Source organism: Cetorhinus maximus, chromosome 4, assembly GCF_964194155.1.
Source record: "Cetorhinus maximus chromosome 4, sCetMax3.hap1.1, whole genome shotgun sequence".
Lineage (NCBI taxonomy): Eukaryota > Metazoa > Chordata > Chondrichthyes > Lamniformes > Cetorhinidae > Cetorhinus > Cetorhinus maximus.
The window spans coordinates 35,924,519-35,951,463 of NC_135882.1; the positions used below are offsets into that span (position 1 = coordinate 35,924,519).

Below are 26,945 nucleotides of genomic sequence, written 5' to 3' on the forward strand. Positions count from 1 at the left end.
TGACTGCCATTCAGCAAACACCCTGAAGAATTTGATCTGTAATTCCTAATAGCGCATATTTTACATTGCATGGTACCTCACATTGGTGAGTTCTATCACCTGTTTATGGAAATGAATCAGATTTCATTTTCTTCTTCAGCAGACAGGTGCCCTTGATCTTGTCTGTGGGTTGATCCAATTCCCCCCACATTTCATGCAGCTTGGTAGTTTCCAGAATGAGACGGTCAGATTACTGAGCATGTCTGGTGTCCAGCCGTGTGATGCAGTTTGCTGAGGCAGTGAGTGGATGTGAAGGCCTTGGACAAGTAGTGAGTATTGCATGTGGAGAGTGAAGTGGGAGATGGAGTAATCTAAGCTTCTGCCTTGCAGGTAAGTTGTTTTATTTTTCTGGGAACGCTGCTGTCTTTTGTTAATGGGAAGCAGCAGTGCTGTAGTTGCTCCCTATTCCCATAGTTAATGCACTGGATTCATGTTTTCTTTATGTTGTGATTGTCAATATTTAGTTTTCTTTTATTGAGTGGCAAGTTATATTATTAAAAGCAAGGGCATGTGTCAGGCAGGAACCTTTGTTTGTGCTCTGGAAATGTAAACAGTGCATTGTAATGGATGCTGAACTAGCTCTGTTTCAGGTAATCCGTTGCACTGCTGCAGTACAGTACAGTAATACCCAGTCCACTGCTGGAAGGTTCGTAAACTGCTGCAGATGACAACTACTTCTGAATGATTAGAACTGTCTGCTTTAATTAGACAGCTGTGGTTGAACACAGCCCAGGTTGGCATCGATGTAGCGCGTCCCTCGGAACTCCTGGATCAGGTGAAATATCTTCAACCTGGCACAGACCACGGACCTCGTCAATAATGTGCCCATGGCACAGAAATGAACTCTTCGAGCACCGTGACAGAATTTATTGCACTGTTGCAAAATATATTTAATTTTTTGCACATTCAACGGAGGAGGTTGTAATTGTGGCATCACTGGTCCCACATTTTGCACGTTTTGAATTTTCAAAATATTTTAGCATTATAATTTTAAATCATATGTGCCTATGTATTAAGATATTGAAAATGTACATTGAAGAATTGCAAGGGAAATTCTGCTCCAGACTGAGTCCAGTAACATTAGAATATTGAACACTGCAATACTGCAAAAGCATTGAAGGTACAGGTAGTTGTTTATGGAATGCAAAACGGTATCTTTAATTATTTCCCCATAAAGAAAATCAATTGGATGGAAAGATTTTTTTGTGTTTGTGTTTTTGCAATGTTTGTGGTATTGTCTGTTATTTGAAGGCTTGATCTAGCCAGTGATTCAAGAACTGATGAGATCAAGAAAATTACAGCAATGCCAAATGAGATTTGAGCAAACCTTACTGATTCTTTAATAGAGTTAAAATTATGCCAGAGTGTGCATTAAAAATGGAAAATTGTTTTTTTTTATTTTTTTGCCAAACACTTAAAATTGTGCAAAGCCATCATTGAAATGCTTCAATTTCTTGTCACCTTTGAGTGGGGGGGGGGGGGCGGTGTGCTGGTGGTGGGATACGCAGTTTCTCTTCTTTCCAATTTTCTATAATTCCTTGCTGAAAGAGGTGAATCATTTAGGAGGGTGCTCTCTGGGTGCTAGTAAACCTCATATGGCCCTCTAAATGGCCATGTATCACGTGCAAATCTAGAGAGTGAATATTGGCAGACTATTAAATTGAGGGACATTTTTATGGCAAAACGTATTTCTATCTTCACCCAATGCCCACATGTGTCATTTGCTGCAGGGGCAGGGGCAGTGATCAGCAGAAGGAACCTTTTCAGGCTTTACTCTTCCAGATTCCAGAGGGATTGGTATTATACTACTGAGTGTTAGGGATTGTCTCATTTTTAATATTGGGATCTATTTAAACTTTTTTGACCTATTAACCTTAAATATACATCCCTGTATCTACACTTCTATCAAAATTTGAACAAATGTATGAATAATAATATATGAACAATGAGGCATATATCTTGGGCAATTAGATAGCTAAGTCACCTGATTTAAGCATTGAAAGTCCAGTGCTTAGAACATGCACAGTGTATTGACAAAATTATTTTCTGAGCAATTATATTTTTAAATTTTACTTGTTGCCTTACTGCATTGGACCTGTGTTCAATTGTTTTGTACAGTCTATTTTTGACTATAAGGTGAAGTGGTATAATATAAATGTTCAGAGCAGTTTATTATTTATTTCATAGTTCTAATTGTGATTACCCTTGTTGTTGAAGCTCCTCCGAAAATGAACATCACATTATTGCTAGCCAGTATTTATTGCCCATCCCTAATTGCCCTCGAGAAGGTGGTGATGAGCTGCCTTCTTGAACTGCTGTAGTGCATCTGGTGTAGGTACACGTATAGTGCTGTTAGGAAGGCAGTTCCAGGACTTTAACCCAGTGGCAGTGAAGGAACATCGATCGATATAGTTCCAAGTCAGGATGCTGTGTGCTTTGGAGGGGAACTTCCAGGTGGTGTTTCCATGCATCTGCTGCCCTTGCCCTTCTAGGTGGTAGAGGTCACGTGTTTAGAAGGAGCTATCGAAGGAGCCTTGGTGAGCTCCTGTAGTGCATCTTTCAATGGCACACACTGCTGTCATTGTGCATCAGTGGTGGAGGGGGTGAATGTTTTAAGGTGGTAGAATGGGTGCCAGTCAAGTGGGCTTCTTTGTCCTGGATGGTGTGAAGTTCTTTGCAAAACTGATCTTGTATAGACTGGTGATGGTAAAGATGTTTACTAAAACCTGGGAGAGAATGTGTGGTTTAAAAGACCTTGCTTTGTTTATTTGCTCATTTTCTTATCTATTTCTACGCATTGCTTCGAGACCTTTTCATTTCAAAATCGTTAGATTATAATGGTTTTTGCACCTCCTTTTAAACTCAGTTTTTCAGGTGGATTGTGTAATGCAGTGGTGCTTGCTGTTCTTTCAATGGAACCTTTTTTTTATTCTTTCATGTGATGTGGGTGTCGCTGACTAGGGCAGCATTTATTTCCCATCCCTAATTGTCCTTGAACTGAGTGGCTTGCTAGGCCATTTCAGAAGGCAGTTAAGAGACAATCAAATTGCTGTGGGCCTGAAGTCACATGTAGGCCAGACCAGTAAGGACGGCAGATTTCCTTCCCTAAAGGACATTTGAATCCAACTAAAGTGAATGGCATGTAAACTACTGAAAGATTCCTTAAAAACATTTTTACTTCTCATCATAGACCTGACCCAGAAAGTATATACAGCTAGTTGATTTAAGCTGTGAAAAGTTGACCCTGGCACAGGTGGGAGGAGCTTCCGAGATTGGATTTGCAAACTACTGTGATAGAGAAAAGAATCTTTATTCTGCATCTAGCTTGTGTTCTGTCTGATCTAGGAGTCCTGTATGCTGATGCAGTTAGAAAATGTTTTGCTTTGTACAACCTTCATTTAATCCTAGGTTTTTGGAAATTTATATTAAAGGTGCATCTGCTTGATGGAAAAAAGAAATCACATGGAAGTTGTTTTTTTGTTTGTTTTTAAACATAGCAACCTAAATCATATACAAGCTCAACATAGATCATATACAAGTGCATCGCTGCACTGTTTGTACATGATAAGTCAAAACTGATGCATGACTATTCTGCTTTCTGTCTCCCTAAATAAATAACGGCCCAGATCTTCTGAGCAGTGGTAATGATAGTCAGGTTTCTGCTGCACTGGAAAATTCCCCTGCCTCGACATTGCTGTGCATTTTTCCCGGGACCAGGCTGTCACAAATGCTCAGCGCAGTGTCCCTTGGGGAACTCGGTTGGAGCAGAATAGGGTCAGGGGAAGACAGGACATGCCCCCATTTTAAGGAACTAGCTGCCTTGTAATGAGTTTGAATGTCCAGTCTGAATGTTAGTGAATGGATGGGCGAATGATTGGGTAGGATGGGTGAGGCGGTAGACTGGCCAGTGGGTCGAGTTGGGGGGACTAATTGGGTCAGGGGAGTAGTCCAATAGCCAGGGGAGATGATTTGAAGGGGTCAGTTGTGTAACTGCCCAGGTGTTAGATTACGTTTTAATCTGGCTAATATTTTCTGGGTAACTACCCAGGCAAGTGCTGCAGAACGGACCCAAGTCTTCGACTCTAGCTCAGGGTTAGAGACTTTTGCCGGTTGTGTGGAGCAAGGGAATTGCCCACCCCAATTTGAAACTTCCCGGGCAATTCCCGTGTAGGTCTGTACGTCAGGACTTCTGTAGGATTCTGCGTTCAACTTCTGTCGTATGTCCGGCCTCCCACAATCTGGAGCCTGGTCCGATAATTTACCAAAGATGTTATCATGATGCTGGTGCCTCCAAAAATGAAAGGTCTTTGATCTAAAATGATAATCCTACCTTCCTGTCTCCACAGGAACTGCTGAGTGATTCCAGCATTTTCTGTTTTAATTTTAGCCTCCAAAATGACCTTTTATCACGTAAGTCATTGTAATATTTTTCTATTTGGCTGTTCAAGGGATGACTTGTGATATTGTGACATTTTATTCAAATACCGTGCACTACGTAGGTTTAAAGGATAACATTTTAGGCTTCATTTGCACAATGCTATCACACAGTTTCTTTTTGCAGTTATAGTATAAATGTAGCCTAAATCCAGAGTCAAAAAGTCTGATGGAGAGAATCAGAACAAAATTCTCCAAGGAAGAATTGACACTCCATTTAATTCTAAGTTAGCTTGACTCCCTTTTACATTTGCACTACACATGTTTAATGTTTGTGTGAGATTCAAGCAGATTCGATGATGTCATCCAATCGTTTAAAGCCATTCTATTTAAATAGAGATGTTTATTGTTGTTTAACTTCAAAGTTGCTTCACTGTTTGTGACTGAACTTGCTGCAGAGCCCACTACTGCATAAGGTGATATGCCTTGTGATATCTGGTTTCTAATAACTGCATGTTCCTGTCTGTTGATGGGAAAATGTATTTATTTAACAACAAGTTGACAGTTCTTGACGCAATCACTTGAGAAATCAGGCACTTTGTAAAGTAAGATTTATAGACATGCCAGCACCCATGTAACCAAAGTACAGTGTCTTCATGAGAGGATGATGGGGTAGTGGCAAGGGAGATTGGGGACAAAAATACAATGAGCTTGGACAATCCAACTTCATTGCCAAAAGAAAGATAACACCCAAATCAATGTATTTACATCAATTGTCAGGTTTCAACAACAATGAGTGTAATTAATTATGAAAAGATTGTGTGACTGCAGAAGCTACCTGTTGCTGCTACGAGGAATCATAATTTGATTAGGTGGTTGCTCAGTTTGCGAAGGGTTAAAGTGACCATGAATGGTGCCACCACAATTGACAGTTGTCACGTTTGTTTTATTTTTTGGGCTGCAGTTTGTTTCAATGTATCCAGTCCAATGCTAATAATGATATTATTGAATTCCTTGCAAAGGAAGAATTCCTGATTCAACAGTGACCTGTATTAATAGTCATAGAATGAAATGTATTAAATTGGATGTGGTTATGAGCAAAAGTGAGTGTTTCAAGTGGTAAAATTTCAATGGAGAACTAAATCAGGGGTTACTGAGGAAAATAATACATTTTGGAGGCTTCAACTATCAGACATTGGTCTTATAAATTCTTGAGTGCCTGCTTACCATTTGAACAGAGTAGTTTTTTTTCAGCTCAAAATATTTTTCCCTTTCTCAACCTTCTTTGCCCCTGTTTTTGGCCATCGTTCTCTTATTCTTTCACCTCCTACACCATGTCCGTTCTAGGCTGACACTGACCAAAGCAACATATGTTTATCATATCTGCTCAAATGGATTTCTGTACAGTGCATTGGCTAAGTTTTGCAAAGCAGGTATTAAGAAAATTTAAAGGAAACTTTTATTTTGGAATGTGAACAAACTAAAAGTAGCTTTGGCACCTTTGAGCATGTGGCTCAGGGACTCCCCCATGTCTTTGGAGACTCTTGTCGTAGAATAGAATTATATTAAAAGGCAGAAGAAAATCATTTGGCCAATCAAGCCTTCTCAACTTCTCTTTTCTAATGAGAACAGCCCCAGCTTCTCTATCCACAACTTCAAAATTTGCAGATAGCGCAAAACTTGGAAGTATAGTGTACTGTAATTGGCTTCAAGAGGATATAGACAGGATAGTAGAATGGGCGGACACATGACCGATGAAACTTAATGCAGAGTACTGTGAAATGATGCACTTTACTATCTTTTGCCTCTCCTCATTCTTCCTATAAGAGCTTGCAGGAACAGAAAGTCTGTGGTGTATGTGCATAAACCAATGAAGACATCAGGGCAGGTTGAGGAAGTGATTAAAAAGGCATCTGGGATCCTGGGCTTTCTGAATAGAGTCATGGAGGTCAAAAGTAAGCAAGTTATGATGAACTTTTATTAAATGTTAGTTTGATCTCACTGGAGTAAAATGCCTTATACCCGGCACCACAATTTAGAAAAGATCTGAAGGCTTTAGAGAGGGTGCAGAAAAGGGGCGTGTGAATGGGCCCAGGAATGAGGCACTATAGTTACATGGATAGATTGGAGAAACTGCTGTTGTTCTACTTAGAGAAGAAATTTGATAAAGGTGTTCAAAGTCACGTGGGGTCTACACAGGGTGAAACTGTTACCATTGGCAGAAGGGTTAGGATCCTAAGGACACCAGTTTTAAAAGAAACAACACTGACAGAATGTGGATTGCACTGATTGAGTGTGGTGGAGGCAGATTCAATCATGGCTTTTGGAAGGATATCGGATAATGACCTTGAGAGCAAAATTGCAGGGCTATGGGAGAAGGCCAGGGAGTGGGATGAGCTGAGAGGTGGCATGGACAGGACAAGCCGAATGATTCTGTGCTGTAACCATTCTATGATATGGTGTGTGTGCGCGTGTGTGTTCCATAGCCAGGGGCCCCACAGTACTCACGGCACGAACACATCCAGTGTGGACGTCAGGTGCCACCTATTTACTTGCGTTCCTGCCGTCGGGTACATGTCAGCTGCAGCTGACTGCATCGTTTGCTGCCCCAGTTGCCAGGGGTGTTTCCAACGTCCACATCATGATCTCTGCATCGCAATTGCCTTGCAATCCTTCAGGCAGGTGGCTCTTAGTATGCGAGCTAGCAACTAGCCTCAGCAATCACCACAAACCACACCAATGCCACACAGACGACAACAGGAAATGGGGAGGGAGATTGCAGTGTATAGGAGGTAATCCCCAGCGGAGAGAGTCTGTAGGCCAAGATCTTGGATGTACCTGAGTAGCAGTGCTGGGGAAAACCGAGCTTTTTCAGGCAGACTGTTACAGACCTCTGCAACACAACTTGCAGCCTACTGGATCTTGGGTGCATGCCATGTCTGTGGCCTTCAATCCCACAGCACTAAACTTTTATACTGCTTGATCCTTTTGGTCTACTGCAGTACCACATCTCCCAGTCTGCATTTCAGAACTGAATTAAACACATGGCTGACATTTAAATTACCAGGAACAAGCAGTATGTTAGCATCCACACTGACATCTGCAGTCAGCAGAACAGAACTTGTGTCTTTCCAGCAGCTCTTTGCAGCAGCTTCCTTTGCATGCAGGGTGTGATTGACTGTACACACCTGACCACCAGGGCAGCAGAACACCAGTCGGCAGCATTCATCAATAGGAAAAGATACCACTCTGAATGTCCAGTTCATAGCCCGTCATTAGAACAGTAACATGCAAACATGTGAAAGATCCCTAGCATCGTCCACAATGCTTTCATTCTCAGATACCCTGATTTTTGGTGAAGCACGACTAGGGATATCCACTGTAGATCTGGCTGATGATACCTTTATGCAACCTCACCACACCCAAGCAGTACAGATCCAATTAAAGCCAGAGGACAAGCTGTCTGGACAGTTTGGTTGAGTTTCCTGCAATGTGCCCTGAATAATGTCATGCATCATCATGGTCGACCTGAAGAGCATAACATTGCATTGTAGAGATGCCTGCACTTGAGGAGGAAGAGCAGCAACAACAAGTGTCATCGGACAAGGAAGACTGGAGAAGGAGATGGATGGACAGAGGGAGGATGCCCATCTTGCAGCCAGAGATGTAGGGAATTCGCTCACAGCTCAATGATTCCATTGAGCTCACACCAATAAGCTGCCCTTTTTAAAATTTTCCTAACTTGCCAATCCTATGAGGAGCTCTCCTAGTGGCCTCTTTAGAGCTAGTGGCAAGTTACCTTGTGTGTGGGCCCGCAAGATGTTCGACTGGTGATGTCTGCATGTTTGAGCCTTTTTAAGGGCTTCGCTGGAGTAGTAAAGATTGGGTGAAGGTGGGGAATATGCTGATGCTGAGGGGCCTGAGTGTTTGCATAAAGTGGTCGTAAATGGAATGCATCACAATCAATGTAAATGTTAGGAATTAGTGTAGAGTGGGAAGGAGATGCTGCTTTTTGTCTCCAGTCCTGCAGTAGCTTATGCTACAGGCAAATAATTTAATCTACCTAAACTTAAACAAAATCAAATAGTTCAGAAACTAATTATAAGCTAAGTTGATTATATAAACTTTAGCATTGTTTCATTAATCGAATTAATTAGATAGGGATGGCAATACCGGTGGTTGTGCTACAACTTCAGTACTTTAGAATGTGTTCAGAGCATTGCAAACCCAGGCAACCCCATCTGCAATAAGTGCAGTAGAGACTGCAGTCTCCAGAACCATCTGAGAATTGTTGAGGTAGGCTTTGCAGAGCTTCAGGGAAGAGAAGAGTTATCTCAACGGTTTGATCCAGGAGGTGGTCGCACAACAACCTCCACGTTAAATATAAATAGAATGTCACCAGGCATTTCACAGCAACATTAAGTTTTAAGGGGTGTCTTAACAGGAACAAGGAGAAGTTTAGGAAGAGTTCAAGGGCCTAGGCAGGTGAAGGCACAGCCACCAATGGCAGAGCAATTAAAATCAGAAATCCTCGAGACCAAAATTAGATGAGCAGAGGTATCTTGGAGAGTTGTAGTACTGGAAGGGATTAGAGATAGGGAGGGGGGCAAGGCCATGTTGCGATTTGAAAACAAGGATGAGAATTTTAAAATTGATGCATTGGTTGACTGGGAGCCAATGTAGGTCAGCGAGCATGTGGTAAAAGGGTGTGAGTAAGGACATGAGCAGTAGAGTTCTGAATGAGTTTTAAGTTTACAGAGGGTAAAAGGTCAGGAATGCATTGAAATAGTCAAGTCCAGAGGTAAAAAAGGCATGGATGAGGATTTCAGCAGTAGATGAGCAAAGTCAAGCAATGTTATGGGGGTGGAAAATAGTGATAGCATGGATATGAGGTTGAATCTGATATCAGCGTCAAATTTGACACCGATGTTGCGAACAGACAGCCTCGGTCTCCAAACACTTGCTAGGGAGAAGGATGGAGTCTGTAGCTAGGAAGCTAAGTTTGGATCGCGGACTGAAGCAAATGGCTTCTGTATTCCCACAATTTAATTGGAGGGAATTTCTGCTTATCCAGTCCTGGATGTCAGATTAGCAGTCTGATAATTTGGTAATAGTGGAGGAGTCGAGAGAGATGGTGGTGAGGTAGAGCTGGGTGTTGTTAGCATACATGAGAAAACTAATGTTGTGCTTTCGGATGCTGTTGTTGAGGGGCAACATATAAATGAGAGAAAGGAGGCGGGGGTGGAAACAATAGATCCTTGAGGGTCATCAGAAGCAGTAAGACAAGTCATTGCAAGTGATATCCCAGCTACAGTTAGGTAGGTAAGAATTCACCACGTGAGAGCAGTCCCACTCAGCTGGAAGATGGCAATATCCTTGTGAATCTCTGCACCCTCTCCAGTGCAATCACATCCTTCCTATAGTGTGGTGACCAGAACTGCACGCAGTACTCCAGCTGTGGCCTAACTAGCGTTTTATACAGCTGTTGAATGGAAATAGGATTGAGGGAACAGGATGTGGTCTCATAGTCAAGTTGACCTTGGAGGGGGCAGGAGAGAAACTAGAGAAAGGTGTGAATGCAGGGCTTGCCTTAGAGGAAGTTTGGGCAGTTGGCTAGTGGAAGGGAGTGAAGTGGGAGAGGCAGCTGATCAGATAATCTCAATCTTAGTGACAAAAGTCTGTGAGCATCTCACACTTGTTGCAGGAAACAGGGAAAGGAGTTTAAGAAGGCAATTTACAGTAGAGAAAAGGAACCGAGGATATATTTGCATTCAGGGTGACCCTGGAACAATGAACATTCCTTGGGTTAGGAAGTAGTATCAGTTTGGTTAATGGTGTTATGATCCCCAGCTGAGGTTACCACTGGACAAGCCTGATCCCAGGGTCGAACCCAACTTGATAGATCCTGACAATTATTTGTTTGTTCAGATATGTGGAGAGGGGCTACTGAACAGAGTCAGCTAATGGACTTTTAACAAATGCATAAAACATTTTTTAAACAAGAAAAGATGAACTGTATTACAATACTCCATCACTCACAACTATTTAACTATATAAGGATAACACAAGTTACAAAAGCTATCTTATACACTAATGTTCATAGTAACGCACAGTTCATGTACCAATAGGTGACCTGTGGTCATACACACCACACTCTGAAATCAAGTGATAGATGCCACCTCAAACAGATGCAATGGATCTCTCCTCAACTCCCCCCAGACGCTTGTCATACCGTGAGCCAAGAGGGTTTCCAACCTCCACTCTCCCAAGAACATGCTTTGGAATCTTTTCCCAAACCGACACTTGTTCTCTTAGACGCCTTCTGCAAGGGCCCATCTCCAGGGTTTCAAATTCTTCTTCTGCTGTTCCTCTCCCTTGGGTCACCACATGCTTTCAGGCTGTCTTCCATGCACTCTATGAATAGTATGGTACACACTGTTGCCACTGTCTGCCTGTGATAGAGTAAGTCGATATTTAAAGTGGTGCCAATCAATTGAACTACTCTGTCCTGGATGGTGATGAGCTTCTTGAGTGTTGGAGCTGCATTAGCCCAAGCAAGTGGAGAGTATTCTATCATACTCCTGACTTGTGCCTTGTAGATGGTGGACAGACTTTGAGGAATCACGAGGTGGGTTACTTCCTTTGGCAGAATTCCTGGCCTCTGCAGTGTTGTTGTAGCCACAGTATTTATATGGCTGGTCCAGTTAAGTTTCACGTCAATGGTGTGTTGGTTGGTGGTGGTACTGGGGGATTCAAAGAACAAAGAAAAATACAGCACAGGATCAGGCCCTTCGGCCCTCCAAGCCTGTGCCGATCATATTGCCTGTCAAACAAAAACATTTTGCACATCCAGGGTCCGTATCCCTCTATTCCCATCCTATTCATGTATTTGTCAAGCTGCCTCTTAAACACCACTATCGTACCTGCTTCCACCACCTCCTCTGGCAGCGAATTCCAGACACTCACTACCCTCTGCGTAAAAAACTTGCCCCGCACATCTCCTCTATAGTTTTCTCCTCTCACCTTAAATCTATGTCCCCTAGTAATTGACTCTTCCGCCCTGGGAAAAAGCTTCTGACTATCTACTCTGTCCATGCCACTCATAATTTTGTAAACTTCTATCAAGTCGCCCCTCAATCTCCGTCGCTCCGAGTTTCTCCAATCTCTCCTCATAGCTAATAACCTCCAGACCAGGCAGCATCCTGGTAAACCTCCTCTGCACCCTCTCCTAAGCCTCCATATCCTTCTGGTAATGTGGTGACCAGAGTTGCACACAATATTCCAAGTGTGGCCTAACCAAGGTTCTATACAGATTCACTGATTCAGCCGTCAACAGTAAACGTCTCACTGATTCAGCCGTCAACAGTATACCATTGCTTCACATGCCCATAGCAAAGAGTTGCAGACCTTCAACCATCTCTTTGGACCTTCTAGCCTCTTGCTTTTAATCTGCTTCCTTTAAGCTTGAAGCCTTCCTTTCTGCTCATTACTTTCACTTCCACAGAACAGGACCTTTACCCAGTTCCTGTCCTTCCTTTGGCTAAAAGGTCTGCTTGGGACTTTCTCCTGTTCCACTCGCCTGGATTTTGGGATTTTTCTTTAGCCTGGGACTGGCTATCTGCCCCTTTTGCTCCAGCCTCTCCTGGCAGCTGTCTTCAAAACCAACTGAACTTGAACAGCTTCCAAATCAAGCTGCTGTTTCTAGTTTCTTCTGTGTGTGTCTGTGGGAGGGACCTGCCTCTCTGGACCCCTGTTGCTAGGCAACAGCCCAGTTTCTCTCTACTCTTGTTTAACTGAGCTGCAATAGTAGTAAAACTCACATTAGAAATGCAGGCACCTTTTTAAAGTGAAACTAAAACTCAATTTGACCTTTTTTTCTTAACACACAGACACAGAAATACAAATCAAACTTAAACTTTGAAGCTAAAACTCATTCTTAACACCCACAAATACAAATATAATACAAATATAACTTACTTAAACTATCATATAGTCAGGGAAGGTGCAACTGTGAGCCAGGCATGTAATCTAACAAGTGTGAGATTCTTGCTGCGTGTGTGGATGAGGGTGAAGTCTGCAGGGTAGATGAGGAAACTGATCATGGCACCTTCTTTCCTAAATGGATATATAGTATTCGCCTAAAATACCCACATGGTGGTGAATTCCACTTTCTGAGCACTCTGTGGGTAAAGAAATTTCTCCTGAATTTCCTCTTGGATTTATTGGTGACTATACTTATAGCGCCTATATATTTTTTTGATTATCCTCACAATGGAAACATCTTCTCTATCTACCCTGTTGAACCCCTGCATAATTTTAAATGTTACCTCTTGGCCTTCTCTTTTCTGGAGAGGACAGCCCTAGCCTGTTTAATCTTCCTTTTTATAGATTCCAAACCTCTCAGTTCTGGTGTCAGCCTTTTGTTTTGCATCTTCTCTAGTGCCTGTGTATCTTTTTTGCAGTATGGAGATCAGAACTGTGCACAGTACTTGAGTGTGGTCTAACCAAGGTTCTATACATATTTATTTAAAACTTTTCTGCTTTTCAATTCTAGTCCCCTAGAATTAAGCCTAGGTTTTGGTTTGCATTTCTACAACTTAGTGAACCTACTTGGAATGATTGGTGAATCTGTATCCCTCGGTCCTCTTGCTCCTTCATCCCAGTTTGTCTATTCTTTGTAAATAAGAGTCTATTTCCTTATTCCTCCTACCAAACTGCAGTACTTAACACTAAACAGTATTGAAATAAATTTCCCATTCACAAGCTTATTCTGCAAGTTTATTAATATCTTGTGTTTTGTCACAATCTTCCTCAGTGTTCACAATATGCCCAATTTTTAGTTTCACCTACAAAGTTTAGAACTGTACTTCCAATTCCCAAGTCCAAATCTCTTTTGCAAATAGTGAAAAACAGCGCTCCCAACAGCAATCCTTGTAGAAAACTTCCCAACTTCTGACAATTGAAGGTGTATTGAAAATCCAAGTATATTACATCTGCATTACTGGTATCTGCTCTTTTGATTGCATCTGGGAAAAAATGTACTGGAGTGGTTAAGCATGACCTTTCCTTTTAAAATCAATGCTTCTGGGAAAGAAAGGAGTCATGTGTACGCTATTTGAAAGCTCCGTTCCCTTTCCTGTTGTCAGTTTATTTGTGGGTAGCTGAAATCTCCATGATTGTCATTCTGTCTTTCACTCATTTCATCAATCAGATATTTCCTCCTCTACTTCCCATACATTGTTGGTGGTCTGTAGACTACCCCTGTTGGTGCGATTAATTCTTCATTATTCTTTATCCCAGTGGATTCTGTTTCTGGTTTAATGTTAGTTCTGTCTCTTTTTTTTCGACTGCCATTAAGTTATCTCTGGTTCTTTGGTGCCAATTTGATATAAGCAGGCATATTTGGCTTTTCTCAGATGTGGCTCTTTTTGTGTCATCCTACTATTTTGGGTTTCAGAAATCCGCTTGTTGTAGGTTTAAATACCTTGGTTAATTTGCCAAAAAGCCTTGAGCTAATGAGCTTTACAGTAGAATCTTGTATTTTTTTAACCAGTTCAGAGGATAAAGTAAGGATTACTGATGACCTTGTTTTTTTATATATTTACAATGTTATGTGCTATTCCTATTTTTGCTTTGTCATTTTATTGTGGATACCTTGATGAGCTGGGGACAAGATTTAAATTAAGTTTGTTCAATGAAAAGTTTCAATTGCTTTGAGCAAAGTGCTGGTTCATTGTAGCCTCATTTGAAATAACATAGAATGCAAAAATAGCTTTCGCCTCGGCCATGACTGGCTTCAAACTGCCAACAATCAGTGGGCTAGGAATTGGCCCCGTAATACTCATTTTTCAGGTACTCATCAACTCACCAAGGCTCTTTCCAAACCCATGATCTCTACCATCTAGAAGGACAAGGGCAGCAGGTGCATGGGAACATTACCACCTACAAGTTCCCCTCCAAGCCACACACTACACTGACTTGTAATTATATAGCCATTCCTCCACTGTTGCTGGGTCAAAATTCTGGACCTCCTTCCCTAACAGCACTGTGATGTACCTGCACCACATGGATTGCAGTGGTTCGCCACCACCTTCTCAAGGGCAATTAAGGATGGGCAATAAAAATGCTGGCCTAACCAGCGATGCCCATGTCCCGTGAAGGAGTGATAAGAAACTAAGTGCCCTATTCCAAGCCCCTAAAATATCAGACAAAGTGTGCACAAAGTGCAATCACCAGCTGTGTTGGAACACAGAAACAAGAAGTGGCTGTTCAGCCCTTTGAACCTGTTCCACCAGCCAGAAGGATCATCACTGATCTGTATCTTAATTCCATTTGCTTACTTTGGTCCTTTGCTTCTTAATATCCTGCCACTGGAGATCCATGTACGCAAATCACTAAAATGTAGTAGCCAGATACAAAAAAAAAATCCAAAATGTTAATTGGAAGTTAGTGGGGGTCGGTTAGCTCAGTTGGCTAGATGACTAGCATGTGATGTGGAATGACACCAATTGCACAAGTTCAATCCCCATACCGGCTACAGGCTATGATAGTTATGGAGGCCTGCCTCCTTGCCTTGTCTCACAGTGCTGAGTGGTGCCCTTCAAGCTATATATAACTAATTGTGTGTCTTTCTCTGTAATGGACAGAGATGCCTCTGGTCTGTTATGTACAATGGCAAATTACCTTATGGAATGTTAGCCTCTATAACTAGGGTGCTAAAATATAAAGGAGAAGAAGGTTTCCTACAGCACTACAAAGCCCTGGTTAAATCACATCTGAAGTACTGTGTACATCTCTTGTCACTGCACTTTAGCTACTGAACATGGAAGCAGTGCAATGCTAATTTACCAGAATGTTAGCAGGGCTCCCAAGAGTTAAATTATGAGGAGAACTTGCATAAACCAGGCTTGTACTTCCTGGAATCTAGAAGGTTGAGGGGTGTTTGAGGTTTTAAGGGTTGTGAAAGGAATTGATAGTGATAGAGAAACACTGTATTTCCACTGCTATGTAAGTCTTTGACAAGGGGCAAAATCATCAAATCAGAGCCAGGCCATTCAGGTGGGATGTTAGGAAATTATTCTTCTTTTTTCTTTTCTTTTCTTCCACGGGGTATAACTTGCTTACACTCCAGTCCGATGGGTTCTAAGATGGCTGATGAATCTAATGCACGATCTGCAGACTCTGCCATATGCTGGGCAAGTGGTACTTGAAGGATTGGGTAGATGGGTTGTTTGGAAGTTGTGCTCTCCCTCCAACACCTCGACAGCACCTCTGCATGTCGTCTGCATAATGAAGCTCTATAACTGAGGTTGGTTTTGGATTGAAGGCAGTGTAGGTTGAACAGTTTCCCGTCTGTTCTGTAGATTATCTCCATGCCTGTTGATAATTTGCTGGAAGTGAGGTGCATTATTGCAATGACAAAGATGGAGAAGAGTCAGTGCAATGATGCAAAATTGTTTGACCACAGTTTTCACTAAGAAAGGGTTTGTGGTGGGCCTGTTGGTGAGGATCATGGCTTGCAGATCATCATGGAGTAGGTGGAGAATGATGACAAATTTCTGAGGGTAGCCAAATTTGAGGAGGTTAAGTTTTTGCACTTGACAGAGGCAAAAGTTGAAGAAGGCCATGTGGAGCGTCTGGTGCTGTTGAATAGCATTTTCAACTTTGCTCCAGATGTTCCGGACCAGTATAGCTCCAAAACTAAGCCAGGCATGTATTGAGGAATGGAGTTGAGGACATTCGAGTCAAAGTCAGAGTCTCGGTTGAGCAGTTCTTCAAAATGTTCTCTCCGATGAGCACTGTCCCTGCCTGCCCTTGATGAGCTGCCCTCCAATCTTGGTTGTGAGCGGAGTGGCCCTTGAATTTGATCAAGCAGCCTTGATTGTCTTGACTGTGTTGTGTGGCCCCCTTTTAATTTGCAAATGGTTCAATTTAAAATTTAACCAGGATAAAGATTAATTTATTACTTGAGTAACTTTTTCAGCAGTTGTTTGTAAAAGTGATAGTTATTAACTAAAATATAGTTGCAAACATGAAACTGCAGATAAAGGAAAAAAAGATGCTTAAAGATGAAATTTCAGATCAGTCTCTGTGAGACATTACGGGCCCATTGCTTGAATTCCTCTGTTTCAAAGTGAAAGGATTGAAACTTGGGTTCTGTTGAGCAGCTGTGATGGCTTATGTAGTGGACTATTTGAAGGTTCTCCTTTGCAGGTGGACTCAGCATGTTCTTAGGAGAGAGGCAAGGTTTCCTATTCTTCACTAATTCTGCAGTTATAGCACTTGCAGATTGCCTGGACTCTCTTGGCAGAGCCACAATTGATTTCTAAATACTCCCTTTGTCTTCCCTTGGCTAAGAGCCCTCTCTGATGTTGTCTGTCAAAGTTCTTTCTGGGGGTTCTGCACACATGGCTTTCGTTGCCTGTCTTTATCACAATCAAGAACAAAATGGCTGTTATGTTATTTTTGATCAATCATTATTTCACCAGGCAAAGAAGTTAATTATGTTATGGTCCTTTGATGTCCCTTCCTGTCTCCTGTTTTACCAGAAGTAAAAGGGTTTTTTCACAGCTTTTAGAAGGTTCAGTGGACGTCCTTGGAGGAGTCTTTGCATTTTTAATGACAAACTCTGACAAAGTTTGAAAAAGCACAGAAAGATGCCATGTTGCCTGTCCATGCTCCCATTTTGAAAAAGGCTTTAAAAGGAACGTAAAGGTTTGAAAACAGAAATGTCCCTTTAAAATACTTGTCCTTAAAATCTTTTTCAAAATTACACATTTATGACACAATGAAAGCTTTGTGCTTATGCTGGATTAGGGTCTTTATCTCTAGGACCTGGACCTCTGGTTGTTTTTGTCAAACCAGTCATGATGTTTCCTGGTAGAGGCACTGAGGACCTCTTTGCAGGTGATTGTTATGGTGGATGTTAGGGCTGGCCAGGCGTTAAGGACACACTGAAGCTCCTAGTGGCTGGGGGTTGAGAGGCTGGCAGTACTGAGAAGGACTGACTTGGTGGATTCTTTGAGGGCTTGATAATTTTCTTGCAGCTTTGCTCCTCTTGCCTCTGCTGTATAGGGGCCTAGGCTGATGGAGATGGTAGGTCAGATAAGGTGGTGATGAGCCCAGCAGTCGTTAGTACCTGTCATGATGCAGGTGATGGACATCTCTGCAATCCTTTGTGAAATGATGATATAGTTGAGCAAGTGCTAGTGTTTGGACAGTGGGTGTTGCCATGATGTCTTGTGCTGCTCTTGCTGGTGGAACAGGATGTTGGTTATGACAAAGTCATGTTCTAAACATTTCATCAGGAGGAGCTCTTCATTGGAGTATCCTTTCCCAACTTATTTCTTGCCCCTCCATTCTTTCAGAGATTCACAGCCTTCCTGATTCTGAGGAAGATCAGTTTGTTGCCTGCTGGAATTCGCGCTAGGGATTACTGAAGTTTGGTACAGAATCCCTCCTTGGCCTTGTATGCCTCAAATGTAGGAGCAGATGTGTTGATGATGGTGGCATGCTGATTGCTCATTAGGGTGAGTCATGAAGTGCCTGCTTATCCCACAGGGGAAGTTGTAGAGGCACCAGACAAGCTCATTTTTAATGGCAAAGTCCCCCCCACCTTCTTGGAGGCTTTGTTCCTCTTCTGGAAAGCTGCTTTATTTGTTCCTTCAGTTCAAGGTGACCAGATTTTCAAAAGTCAAAACAGGGACACATTGAAAACTCTTGGGAAGTCAGGGCTCTGTGATGATACACATGTTGGGAGACCAGGGACAAAAGAGTCTGTGGGAGGGGAAGTTTAAGGTAGGAGGTCCTGTGATGAGATCTCCAGACATATGCCCAGCCAGAGTTGGTAACTCTATTAAGTCGCCCAATTATTGAAAACAGCAGTTACTAACCACAAACTTCTGTTTCTGTTATATTCTGCATCATTTTCTTAAAAAAATCTGAACCAAGGCTTTGTTTGTTTGTCACAAGATCCCAGAATCTTCAGCAGCCAGACCTGTTGAGTTTTTCCAGCACTTTCTGTTTTTATCCCAGAATCCTCTGTTCCGCTGAAACTTTTCTATACAATGCACAATGGCAACACAACTTTCCATTTAACAGCCTTGTTTATTTTCATTTGCCCACTGGGTTCTAACAATAGACGTTTTGAGCCAAAAGCTGGATTTTAAACTAGCGAACGTACCTCAAATGTGGGAGATTTTGTTTGCACCTAGAGCTGCAAACAGGAAAACATGTGATCTTTCAATGAGAAGTTTGGTTGAATGTTATAGGACTCAACCCAACTTGCCTGCCACCTTCTCAATGTTGATTAGTGTTTTACTGATGGGCGCTGTCAAACTACCCCTTTGAGTGCGGCTTGTGGTTGGTGGACACTGCTGTCAATTTTCTGTCATCCCAAGGGCTGATTCCATCCCGGCTCCCAGGTGATCAAGGGGTTAATTTATTTGGGTAAATAACCCTCAGTAACTCCTATAGATTGCCCCTATAAATCAGTGCTTCCCCCCTGCAGCTGGTCTCCGGCTCTACTCCCTATCTCCATACCCACCCCCATCACCTGCCTCCAGCCCTTTACCCCCCACACTGGCCTGTGGCTCTCCCCCATGCCCTCCCTCACTAACTCACCTCCATGGCATCCCTGATTGGCCAGCCGGAGCATTCTGACAGAATGGCCAATCAGGGCACAGAGAGGCAAGCCAACCAGGACTGTGTAATTGAGAAACAGTTTGGGGGGGATAAAATTGCCCCAGCGTGGGCTCTGGATGCCAATGAGAAGGATTTCTGCACATACAGGAGTGTCCCAGTGCAACAGCTTACCAGTTGATGAGTGGTCTTCGAGAGTATCTGGGATCAGGAAAACGTTTCACAGAACCTCATAGATGCCAGCATAGTTAGCATCTGGAAGTCGAATAGATCCCAAAATGTATGTGCAACTACTGAGGAATAAGCCTTCTCTCAGTCGCAGGAAGGACCCTTGCAAAGATCTACTAAACCGTCTACTAAATAGCTTTGCAGATGATGTCCTAACAGAATCTCAGTGTGGCTTTAGGGCTAACTGACAGCTGATATGATGTTTGCAGCAAGACAGTTAGAAGAAAATTGCAGAGTGTAACATTAGGATCTCTATTTGCTGTTCATAGACCCAACTAAAGCTTTTGACAGTGCGAGTTGACATGGTCTATGACATTTGCTGTCTCCAAGGTAGGATGTCTAAACAAGTTTGTCAAAACCCTGTGCCTCCTGCATAATGGCATGTTTGAATGTGGTTGTGGTTTGGCAAGATTTCTGATGCCTTTGCAGTAACCGGTAGTGTAAAGCAAGGATGCGTTGTGGCTCCCTAACTTTTCCGTCTCTTCCTTGTGCAGTGCTTATGAAAGTCGCCTGAGACATGCTTGTGGGCATCAATAGTCTGCACATTCATTTAACTAACCCCTCTTGGAATGTGGTGGACAGGTTATTGGAAAATCTCTTAAGTTAGTCACAAGAAATCCAGAAAGGTTGACAACCCAACTTGGGTATTGTCAGATGGGTTATGCAGCAGATCATTGAAACATATTGAATACATAAGTAGAAAACCAGAATGGTTTGGCTTTTCCTGGGGGCTCAGGAAATATTACAGCATTTTGTGTGTTTGTTATTTAACTTGCTTAAATGTGTTGCATCCCTGAAGTGCCAGTTTGTTTTCTGCGATATAAATAAACTTTACTGGTCTCTAGCTTAAAGCTTTTATGTTTCAGTGCTAGGCTCCCCCATCATTGAGGATGAGGATATTTGTGGAGCTGCCACCTCCAGTTAGTTGTTTCATTGTCCACCACCATTCATGACTGGATGTGGCAGACTGCTGAGCTTTTGATCTGATCCGTTGGTTGTGGAATCACTTAGCTCTGTCTATTGCATGCTGCTTCTGCTGTTTGGCATGCAAGTAGTCCTGTGTTGTAACTTCACCACCAGGTTGACACCTCATGTTTAGGTATGCCTGCTGCCGCTCCTGACATGCCCTCCTGCATTCTTCTTCTTCCCCCGGCTTGATGGTAATGGTCGAGTGGGGGATATGCCCAGCCATGAGGTTGCAGATTGTAGTTGATTAGAGTTCTGCTGCTGCTGATCGCTTACGGTGCCTCATTTTGAGTTCCTATATCTGTTCAAAATGCATCTCATTTAGCATTGTGGTAATGCCACACATCGCGATGGAGGGTATCAATATTAAGATATATTCTCTCCACAACTGTGCGACCAATGAAGTCATGGTCAGATGTATCTGCGCCAGGTAGATTGGTGAGGATGTGGCCAAGTAGTTTTTTCCTTCATTGGTTCCCTAACCATCTGCTGCAGACCTAGTCTAGCAGCTATATCCATTAGCACTTGGCCAGCTCGGTCAGTAGTGGTGCTACTGAGTCACTCTTGGTGATGGACATTGAAGTGCCCCAACCAGAGTACATTTCTGTGCCCTTGCCACCTCATTGCTTCCTCCAAGTGGTGTGCAACACGGAGGAGCACTGATTCATTGGCTGAGGGGTGAGGTGGTGTGGCAAGAGGTTTCCTTGCTCATGTTTGCCCTGATGCCATGAGACTTCATGGGATCCGGAATCAATGTTGAGGACTCCTAGGGCAACTCCCTCCCGACTGTATACCACTGTGCTACTGCCTCTGCTGGGTCTGTCCTGTTGGTGGGATAGGACATACCCAGGGATAGCGATGGTGGTGCCTGGGACATTGCAAGGTATGATTCTCTGACTTTGTCAGTTTGTTGCTTGACTAGTCTGTGAGACTCTCCCAATTTTGGCACAAATGGCCACATGTTCATAAGGAGGACTTTGTAGGGTCGACAGGGCTGGATGTGCCATTGTCTTTGGTGCCTAGGTTGAAGCTGCATTTGCGAAGAACCACTGCCCCTTCCTGCACAGCTGTGTGGCATTGCTATATTGAATGGTAGACACAGATAATGTCCCATGTATGGATCAGATGACCTTGAATGGAAGCTGTCCTGGTGTGCCATGATCGAATCAGCCGATGTGATGCCAGAATCCCAAATTTATTTAATGAGCATGTAAGCAGCCTCTCTGTTCACTTTGCAAATAACAATCATGAAGCTGTAAGATGGCCCTGCCTGCAGGTTATTTAAAGAGCCAAGCATCCAACTTGCAGGTAAGACAATTTTTTTGGAACTTTTCCTGTTGTGAAGTGGCTGGAAATGTTCTGGAATGCTTTTGGAGGTGGTGAGTTCCTGGATTTGTTAATATGTTGGTGCTTCATCACAGTTGGGATGGGTGCGGTCGGGTGGGTGGGTGGTCAGAGAACTAGGTGACCTGTCCACACACAAGCTTCTGCGGTTATTTGGCATTGCCTCTGAGTCTACAGCACGACAGTAAGATTGAGTAGGGGCTGTGGTGGGGGGAAAACTCCTTGCTATGGCCTCTGCCAGTTTGGTGCCGTACAGTGACAGGAGGCTGTCTGGCAGGCTAGTATCTTGTGTGCATGCCCATCAGCATCTTCCTGTATGCCATCTCACCTGAGGTTTTCATCTGAGTCCTCTTTCACAGTTAAATAAAACCTTTAACATTCTTGCACCAAAGGGTTAAAAGAGAGTGGAGCTTCCCATTGCTTGTGGGCTCCAAGCATTCATACCAGCATTTTAGAGACAGCACTGCAACCTTGCAGTTTTCAGTTGTGGAAAAGGAGAATGAATCTTCCCCATTTTTCCTTTATTCCATTGTAGATTAATTTATCCTTCCTTCTCTCTTAACATTAGAACTGAAAATTGGTTTATCTAAATTATCCCATTTTGTACTGATTCAAAATCTCAAACTTAGTTTGTGTTCTCACCCAGACCTGCAAAACTCAGAACATGTTTATCTGGTATATGGGAAAAGTATAACAACATAAAAAAAGGGTGAAGGGAACACTGACAACCCAGTGTCCCAGTGCTTTTCTCAGTTCAGGAGCTGTTATAATTGCCTGACTCCATATCTCTTTAGGTCATGCTTGCAACTCTTAGACGCTTAACTTTTCACTGAACACATTTCTTTCCATGCACAAATCCACAAGTAAACTTTGTCGCAAAAATCCAGACCAGTATCTTTAATTCGTTTCTTAAATCCCAATTCGGGTGTATAATCTTGAACTGAAACTGAGTACATTCGACAGTCACATTGGCATGAAACATGAAATGTCATGTATATTCCCATCTCTTGAGCCCTAGGAATAGTTCCAAGTTTTTTACACCACAGAGAAAATAATTAACAAGCTTAAAACTGAACATGCCTGTATACTTCCAACATCCAAGACAAGACCACAAAGGGTTAAGCAACTTTACCTCTGTGCACAGAAGACACAATTTTTTAAAAAGAAAACAGACTTTCAAAAGAAATGCTCTACTTACTCAAAACTGAAAATAAACACAACACAGACACGTTTAAACAGTCTTTCATTTTCATAGGTCAGGAAACTTCCCCACACTCACATACCATCATCTCTTGACATTCAATGGCATTGTCATTGCTGAATCCCCCACTGTCAACGTGCTGGGGGTTACCATTGACCAGAAACCGAACTGGACTAGCCATATAAATACTGCAGCTACAAGAGCAGGTCAGAGGCTAGGAATCATGTGATGAGTAACTCGCCTCCTGACTCCCCAAAGCCTGTCCACCATCTGCAAGGCACAAATCAGGAGTGTGATGGAATACTCTCCACTTGCCTGGATGAAGGCAAAGCAGCCCACTTGATTGATTGGCACCCCTTTCACAAACATTCACTTCCTACACCACCAACAAACATTGGCAGTGGTGTGTACCATCTACAAGATGCACTGCAGAAACTCACCAAAGCTCCTTAGGCTCCTTCCAAACCCATGACCGTTACCATCTAGAAGGACAAGGGCAGCAGATATGTGGGAACACCAGCACCTGGAAGTTCCCCTCCAAGCCACTCACCATCCTAACTTTGAAATATGTCGCCGTTCCTTCACTGTCGCTGGGTCAAAATTCTGGAACTCCCTTCTTAACAGTACTGTAGGTGTACCTACACCACATGAACTGCAGCAGTTCAAGAGGACAGCTCATCATCACCTTCTCAAGGGCAATTAGGGGTGGGCAATAAATGCTGGCCTTGCCAGCGAAGCCCACATCCTGTAAACGAATTTTAAAAAAAACATCCCTTGCAAGTTCCCCTCCAAGCTACACGCCATCCTGATTTGGAACCGTTCCTTCACTGTTGCTGGGCCAAAATCCTGGAACTCTCTTACTAACGGCACTGTGGGTGTACCTATACCATATGGCCTGCAGCAGTTCAAGAAGGTGGCTCACCACCTCCTCAAGGGCAATAAATGCTGGCCAAGCCAGCAATGCCAACATCCCATGAACGAATAAATGAAAAGAAAACATTCTCAGAAACTGAAAACAAAATCTAGTTGCCTTTTCTTTAAAAACAGAACATATTGCCTATTTCTTTATCACAGCAGTTTTAACTTTTGCTGTGATAAAGAATTAAATTTTATTTTTCAACCACCTTTATTCTTACACATTTACTTACTTACTTCCAATTCATGGGGACAGTTCTAAAGTCAAAACCAATACACTGACTGCAAGGCCATTTTTCTTGTATCAAATGTTAGCTTGTGATTTTTTTCATGTTTTCGTTTGGCATATGGGTCAATTTCCCCACTCATTTAATGATGCAACTATTTCCTTTCGCATTATGGAAATACAATTCTAAACGTTTCCGTGTGATATACATATTGGAGTATTTAAAGTGTTTGGACAGCCTTCCATCGTCTGCTATTTAAAGGGAGCTATTAACTCATTCATTTTAAAAGATGTAATTTGTACAACAGACAGAAGAATGTCATATCATTAAGTATTTGCATGCAGTCTTTTCTAAATTCTGGTTATCTAGTGCCAGTATGCATTTACTAGAAGTTCAGCTGGTTAAACTCCCTTGAAGAAGGTTGTCACGGACCTATGGATTAACTCTATGTTGGAACGCCTCAGAAACATTTAGTTTTACTGGAACAAATGAGAATTACAAATGATGCCTTGCGTTAAAAATCAGAATTATAAATAAAGCTGAGATCTATGTTTGTGAGAGAACACAACGGATACCTTTTAAAATTTAGTTCTGACAGCCATGAAAGAGCATTAATTTGATTTATCTTAAAAATAAAAATGAGCAAAAGCACTGAATTGGGACAAGTTCAATCTGGTATAAACAGAAATTCGAATCTAGCTGGATTTTGTTCAATTGAATTGTACAAGAAGTGCAAATTCTATTTGTCCTGGAGACTTGTTTCAAATATATGATGTCGTAACTCTGCCGTCTTCTAGGATACCCTTCCAGAAGATGTGTACATCACTTAAAAAAAAAATGCACATCCTATCAACTGAGATTTGATGATCATTGAGGACATCTTTTTTACTGTGGAATAAAAAATTGTCAGCTCTTATTTTTGGCTGTGGTGGTTGTGATTCACAGTTTGCCTGCTCCCCATCCCTTTGACGTAAATAGCAGGCAAATGTTGTGCTGCCTCCTGAATTGTAGCATTCAGCCAAGCGCAGCCTGTGCTGCTGGCTGGCTGAGTGCTGAACAGGGATGTAGCAGCGTGTGAAGCTATCATGTGTTGCATGTAGCTTCCAGCTTTTAAAGGCAGCTTACCCCTCTTAAAGGGGAGTTGCTCCTGCTGACTGCCTGAAGTGGAATTGGCTAAAAGTGGAAGGCAGCCTAATGGAACACCAGAGAAGGGAGTAGTTTTCCAGGTTTACATATGAACATAGGAGTTAGGAGCAGGAGGAGGCCACTCTACCCCCCTAAAGCCTGCTCCACCATTCAATAAGATCATGGCTGATCTGAATGTAACCTCCCACCAACCCCTGATTACTTTTCACTCCCTTGTTTTATCAAGAAACTATCTACCTCTGCCTTAAAAATATTCAAAGACTCTGCTCCATTGCTTTTGAGGAAGGATGATCCAAAGACTCATGGCCCACTGAGGGAAAAAAAAATTCTCCTCTTTCTGTCTTAAAAGGGCGACCCCTTATTTTTAAACAGTGACCCACAGCCTAGATGCGGCCACAAGAGGAAACATCCTCTCTGCATCCATCCTGTCAAGACCTCTCCGGATCTTAAAGGCTTCAATCAAAGGTGGGTTGTGCCAACCTTAATGATGGAGGTTGACAGAAGTTGAGAAGCACACTTCCGCAAGGGAGTATAATCTTTCAAGGGAACTACTGGAGTCTGGTTCTGAAGACCTGACAGCACTGACGCAAGAAGTTCAATGACTTCACGGTCAAAGTCTGTCAATGCGTCTTCTTAAAAATATCACGTACCCACCACACCACCAACCCCTTGCACTTAGTGTACCACACCCCCATCACTCACCCATCAGCAGTTCCAAGTAGTTACAACCCAGGCCTACCTTCCAGATACACCATGCCGATGCTGCACGGCTTCCAATGATACAAGTATCATATCCATCTCTCACTGTCTTCATATACTTCTGGCCATTCAGCTTTTTGCAGGAATACTAATTAAACACAGTAATTTATTAAACACACGATCATTGGCATTCTTCCCCCTCTCTTGCAAGGCAAGATGGCACATGATTTAAGAGCAGAACCAATGGGGGACAGGCATGCCTGCATCTCCTGAACCCAATGGAAGAGATGCTGCTATGCATCATGAAGCCAGCTGCGACAGAGCCTGTCTGGTGTGGTTGAGAATATTCAGGATGAGGGTATATTACTCCTTGTTGCTGTAGCAATTTTATGATTCTGTATGTTCCTGCCCTATGCCCCTTCGCAACTTCTGGCACACCCTCGTCCTGCTACCTGCAATGAAGTGTAAGCTGTTGATGGTGTGACCATGGGGATTCTGGCTTTCCGCCCCAACCCATTCCCTCACTCTAATTCTCTCCTTCTGATTATCTGCTCTCAGACAACCAAAAACTGCTGCTTGCCCAGCCACTGCAGCCTCTCAGGAAAGTGAGAGTAATACCACTCCACTAATGAAGCAGTACCAACACTTGATCTGACACATGCAACCACCAGCTCAGATACTGACATTGCACATGTCCTAAGAGGGTAGTAGAGCGCGAGGACTTGCACATGCTGAGTTATCAGGCATGATTGGGCTGCAGCCAGGCCTGGGGATATGACGGTTTGTGTGCTTGCTCACTGTGGGGTGAGGTCGCAAACGAGTTCTGTTACAAGAGATGGAGATGTAGATGAGGATTTCGATGGGGTGGCATACAGGAGAATGCTGATTAGTATGCATGTAGAGATACTTGATGCATTGTCAGGCCTGACAAACAGCCATTTGTCATTGTCAAGGAACGTGGAGGAGTCTAGTTCCAACTTTGTCCCAGGCATTGGTCAGAGCATATGGAAATGGTGGCCAATTACATGACAGCACAAGCATATATGCAAATGCAGCATCTGGTGGCTGATGTTCTCAGCTTGCACAGATGGGAGTCACCCAATGTCTCTGTGCTGCAGTGGAAGCTCAGATGGAGGTCATGAGATCCATACTAGCTGCCATTCAGA

The 26,945-nt window shown here is 42.8% G+C and overlaps 1 protein-coding gene across 1 annotated transcript in view; it reads left to right on the forward strand.

Moving 5' to 3' along the window:
- Positions 1–212: 212 nt before the first annotated feature.
- The window catches only part of oxr1a (oxidation resistance 1a), a 761,068-nt gene continuing 734,335 nt past the window's right edge, over positions 213–26,945 (forward strand). The window contains exon 1 of the mRNA XM_078540076.1: positions 213–369. The gene's annotated coding sequence lies outside the window, so the exon portion shown is untranslated. The remainder of the gene's footprint in view (positions 370–26,945) is intronic.